The 6,000-nt window shown below is 39.5% G+C and overlaps 1 long non-coding RNA gene across 1 annotated transcript in view; it reads left to right on the forward strand.

The window, feature by feature from the left end:
- Positions 1–6,000, forward strand: part of LOC115939418 (uncharacterized) — a 110,532-nt gene that overhangs the window by 21,110 nt on the left and 83,422 nt on the right. The gene's annotated exons all lie outside the window — the stretch shown is intronic.

The following is a 6,000-nucleotide window of genomic DNA, read 5'->3' on the forward strand; positions in this document are numbered from 1 at the left end:
AGATATAAGATGAATAAGTTATAGCCTGGGCCCTGGAGGAACTAGCATTCTAGAGCAACATATTCATTTATTTATTTATTTATTTATTTATTTATTTATTTATTTATTTATTTTATTTGACAGAGAGAGACACAGCGAGAGAGGGAACACAAGCAGGAGGAGCAGGAGAGGGAGAAGCAGGCTTCCCGCAGAGCAGGGAGCCCGATGCTGGGCTCGATCCCAGGACCCTGGGATCATGACCTGAGCCGAAGGCAGATGCTTAACGACTGAGCCACCCAGGCGCCCCTAGAGCAACATATTTAATAGAACTTTCTGCGATTGTGGAAATGTTCTATATTTGGATGGTTCAGTGTGGCAACCAGAAGCCATACATGGCTATTGAGCTTAAAATATGGCCAAGGGAACTGTGGAACTGAGTGTTTAATCATATTTCATTTTAATTAATTTAACCTTAAATGGTAACACATGGCTAGTGGCTACCATATGGGACAGCACAGATTTAGAGCAAGTGTTGGCAATTCTTTGATTCACTGATGAGAGCAGTGATACAGATATGCACAGATGCCTCAAGAGCACAGAGAAGAGGCATTTAGCTCAGCCTGGGTACAGAAAAAAGGACCAAAGAAGCCTTACAAAAAGAAATGATGGTCATACAGAATGCTAAATGTATGCAAGTGTGTAACTCAGCAATTCAATTTCCAGGCATACACCCTTGAGAAATGTATGCTTCTGTGCACTCAAAGACATATACATAAATGTTCATAACAGCATTTTTCATAATAGTCAAAAAATGGAAAAAAACAATGTCCATGAGCAGTAGAATGGATAAACAAATTGTCATATATTTTATATAAGAGAGAGTGTACATCGATGAAAATGAAAAAGAACAAAAACAAGATATATAGCAATATGTATGATGAAAAACATAAATGTTGAGTTAAACAATACAAAACAGAAGAAACTATATTGTATACCATTTATATAAAGTTTAAATGTAGGTAAACTAAAATGATAGTATTTTAGAATGCATATTTAAGTGGTAAAAGCAAAAAGAAAAACAAGAAAGTGAGGAGTGCCTGGGTGGCTCAGTCGGTTAAGCGTCTGCCCTATGCTCGGCTCAGGTCATGATCCCAGGGTCCTGCGATGGAGCTCCGCATCGGGCTCCCTGCTCCGCGGGAAGCCTGCTTCTCCCTCTCCCACTCCCCCTGCTTGTGCTCCTGCTCTTGCTATCTTTCTGTCAAATAAATAAATAAAATCTTTAAAAAGAGAGAGAGAGAAAGCAATTACATAGGCTGAGAGTTGCTTTTGGGAGCAGGGAGGGGATAGAGGTGGGGAAGAGGTGTGGGAGTGGCTCCTGGTGAGCTAAGCAGTATTGTTTTGTAACTTAGTAGCTACATACACATTTGCTTTGTAAATTTTGTTGAAGTTGTACATTTGTTTTATGTCTTTAGGTAAGTATATTATATATTATATATAATAGTAAAGTAAGTGATAGTAAACAGTAAAGTAAGTGTATATATATATATATATATAATAGCAAAAAGCCTTTAGATAATAATACTGTTTTTAGAAAATTAATATTGCATGTGATCATTAAGATCAGCTCCTCTGTGAGCTCATGATGTAATTTCACCATTCTAAAGTAAACAAGTGTTTGTAATTTTTTTACACCAGAATTTTTTGAGATTTTAAAAATATTTTTCTCTCTCCTTCATAATGGTAGTTAAATTAATTCTTTGTTTTGAGGTTTGAGAATGTATAAATTTTTTTTTTAATTTTCCTATTTGTGAGAACATTTGAAAATTGCATCTTACTATTTGGAGACTGGGAATTTACAGTACCACAGCGTAGTTATTTGAAAAAGGTTGATTTTAGTCTGCCACAGAAATTGATTCTTTTCCAATCTGTAGACCTCAGGATGTTCTGATCTTGGAGAAAATTGCTAGTAGAATAAAAATGGATAGCACTGAGTACATCATGTCCTTCCTTTTTCTTTGCCAATCTTAAATAATGCTTAGAATAGACCACAGCATCAGTTCTCCAAGTTGTCCTACTTGGGACTTCCTTTTTACAACTCTCCATGAGCCAATGAAAGAATTACAGAAGAGTCAACTCTTAATTTGCAGAAGGAAAAAGACTGGCCTGGAAAAGAGTAGCTGAATCTGAAAGTATGTCTTTTAAAATACATCTTAGTATCAGTGACAGACCAGTGGCAGTCATGACAGCAATGTGTGAAAACCTTCATTGACACCATGTAATAAGACAAGAGATAACAGGTCCTGGCAAGAATGTGGTGAAAAGGGAACTCTTATACATTGTTGGTGGGAATGTAAATTGGTCCAACCACTATGAAAAACAATGTGGAGGTTCCTCAAAAAATTAAAAATAGACCTACTGTACTATCCAGCAATTCTACCTCTGGGCATATATCCAGAGGAAATCGAAACAGGCTTTTGAAAAGATATATGCATTTCCATGTTTATCACAGCATTATTTATAATAGCTAAATATGGAATCAGCCCAAATGCCCATCAGTGGATGAATGGATAAAAAAGATGTGGAAAAGATTCCATATACACAATGGAATATTATTCTGCCATGAAAAAGGAAGGTATCCTCTCATTTGTGACAACATGGATAGACTTTATGCCACATTATGCCAAACTAGATAAATCAGACAGACAAAGAAAGATTTGTCACTTGCCATTCATAGTCCTGTCTTGATTGGGTGGTTCTAGTTTTCCATTGACCTTAATCACAGATCTCCTATATTCCAGACATAGTCTTCTTTACCTCCATTGTGGAGTAATAGTTCAATTTCCCCTTGGTGATCATGATCAGTCACCCTAGCCAAAACCATAACTCTTCTTGCCTACTGTTTCAGAGGCATGAGAAGCTCCAAGTAGCCAGGCAGCAGTATTAACTTATAGTTCAATGGAATAATTGTGTCTCCTTGGTGAAAGCATTCCTCCCTCTGGAACTAAGATCTCTAGGCCAGCAAAGCATAGAGTCACAGGAACAAGAAGCAAAAGTTTTGCCAGTGGGTTACTAGGGATAATAGCAAATGGTGCCACTCCACTTTCCACTTGAATGGTTCCTAGACTCATGAATCCTATAGTAGAAATAACACCATATATTGGACACTGATTCAGAGCACATGCAGCTTTCTGTGGAACCTTGCCCCAGTGCAAAGTATTGCCACCTGGCTGGCATTGTACTGAGTCTTCAGAAGGCCATTTCACCATTCTATCAAGCAACCACATATACACCACTTCCATTGATGATGGAGTATCACTGTGCATGCCTAACTTTATGGCTTCATGGGCCAGATAACACCCAGTTCATGATAGGAAGCTAATGTCACATGGTATCATGGTAACCCACAGTCAAGTATTCAATCTCTACAAAGGCCCAATAGCAGGCCAAGAGCTGTTTCTCAACAGGAGGTTAGTTACCTGCAGATGATGTTAGGGCTTTGCTCTCAAATCCTAAAGGCCTATGCTGCAATTCACCTATAGGGGCCTCCCAAAGGCTCCAAACATCATCCCTGCCACTGATACTTCAAGTACCATTGGATCTGCTGGATCATATGGACCATGTAGCAAAGCATCTTGCACACCAGCCTGGACCTATTGCAGAGCCTTCTCTTCTTTTGGGCCCCACTCAAAACTAGCAGCTTTTTTGGTCACTCAGTAAAATGGGCTAGAATAACACACACAAAATGAGAAATATATTGTCTCCAAACAATATGTTTTGGAGACAAAATCCAAAGAGGCCCACTAGGCCTTGTGCCTCTTTCTTGGTTGTAGGAAGGGCCAGATGCAACAGTTTACTTTTCATCTTGGAAGGGATATCTCAACATGCCCCATACCACTGAACCCCTAGAAATTCCATGGAAGTAAAAGACCTCCGAATTTTAGTAAGATTTATTTCCCGCCTTTTGACATGCAAATATCTTACCAATAAATCTAGCATAGTTTCTACTTACTGGGTCCAGTCAGTATATTGTCATCAATGCATCAATGTAATGGGCCAGTGTGAAATCTTCCAGAGGGAACAAGCAATCAAAATCTCTGCAAAGTGAATTATGACATAGGGCTAGAGAGTTGATAGGTATAGTGAAAGTAAAAAGTGAAGGTGTATCGCTGCTTTGCCAGCTGAAAGTAAACTGCTTCTGGTGGTTTTCTTGGACCAGAGATGGAGAAAAAGGCATTTGCCAGATCAGTGCTGCATATCAGGTACCAGTGGATGTGTAATTTGCTCAAGCAATGAAACCACATCTGGTATAGCAGCTACAGTTGGAGTCATCACCTGGCTAAGTTTACAATAACCCATTGTTATTTTCTAAGATCCATCTGTCTTTTGCACAGGCCAAATAAGGAGAGTTGAATGGGGATATGGCGGGAATCACTACCCTTTCATCTTTCAGGTCTGTGATGGTGGCCCTAACCTCTGTAAACCCTTCAGGAGCAGAGTATCACTTTTGATTTACCAGCTTTCTGGGTAGAGTCAGTTCTAATGCTTCCACTGGCCTTTCTCACTATAAAAGCCCTCGCTCCACAGGTCAGGAAACCAGTATGGAGATTCTCATCTGCTAGTATGTTCACTTCATTATGCATTTTGCAACTGGGAAAATAACCACAGGTTGAGTTTGAGGACCCACTGAACCCACTGTGAGATGGGCCCGAGCTAAAACTTAATTGTTCACCTGACCTCCAATTAGCCCCTGCTCTTACTGGTGAGCCACAGTGACATTTTGGGTCTCCTAGAATTTATGTCAGTTCAGAGTCAGTGTCCAGTGGTCCCCATAATGTCTCATTGTTTTAGTTTTCACAATGATGTACAGTTATCCTAGTAAAAGGCCATAGGTCCCTTTGGGGAAGGGTAGGAAAAAGATTAAAAGTTTTCACTAGTGTCCTTCCTCAAGGGGTTTTGGGTCTGTAAACTATTTCAGGTATGGGAATTGATTGAGGAACTGTCCATCTCTGTTTTTATGATTTGAATTAGACTTTTGACATAGAACTTTTCTGCTTATACAGATAAAGAATTTATTAGGCTTACCATCAATTTCACTTCTAGGAGCACCATGGTTAACTAGCCAATGCCATAGGTCTGCACAAGTCAGACTATTTCAATTGTTATTTTGACTTTCCTATCCAATACAATAACCATACCCACCTTGCCTTTGGCAGTTGAGTGCCACCACTTGGCCTCTGCCACCTTGGAGATCCAATTATCTTCATTGCATTTAGGTTCCAAATTGATTGGCTGGGATTTCCACTATAAGGTCTTGCCTGCAGAGAAGAATGATCATGGAGCTTTTCAGTGACACTGGGCCTCACAAATTTATTTTCTTAAAGTATTGATGAAAGGTATGTCTTCTAGACCCTCCCAGTATAGATGAGTGGGTCTTAAATGACAAATCCACTCCAAAATTCCAATATCCCTAAATTTCTGAATCTCTCCCTCTACATAAAATCAAAGAAGGTCAAGTATTTCAGTTCACTCACTGTGAGCCAACTTTTGGTCCATGTTTCAGTCAGTCAACCAGCCAAACTCTTAGAGCCCTTTCTGACTCCTTGAACTATAACATTAAATGCAGAATCTCTGCTTAGTGAGCCCATATCAGTAACTTCAGCCTGATCCAACTTTACATTCCTTCCACCATTATCCCACATCCTTAGTATCTATTCCCGCATGTTTCCTGGATTTATGCTTATATAAATACAATGAAAATGAATTACCAGAAAAATGATCACTCTTGGATTTCATGGCAATGTCAAGTTGCTATAAAGGTTATAAATGCTTATTCTCAATTCCTATACTTCTGAACTCTAACAAAAAGTTTGGGGAGGGAGGAAAAGATGGCGGAGGAGTAGGGGACCCTATTCCAGCTGGTCCCCAGAATTGTGCTGGATATCTACCAGACCACTCTGAGCACCCACGAAACCAGCCTGAGATGTAAGAAGATCTGGATCTCTACAAACAGAATATCGCAGG

This window comes from Leptonychotes weddellii, chromosome 2, assembly GCF_054177405.1.
Source record: "Leptonychotes weddellii isolate Sample4059 chromosome 2, ASM5417740v2, whole genome shotgun sequence".
Classification (NCBI taxonomy): Eukaryota; Metazoa; Chordata; class Mammalia; order Carnivora; family Phocidae; genus Leptonychotes; species Leptonychotes weddellii.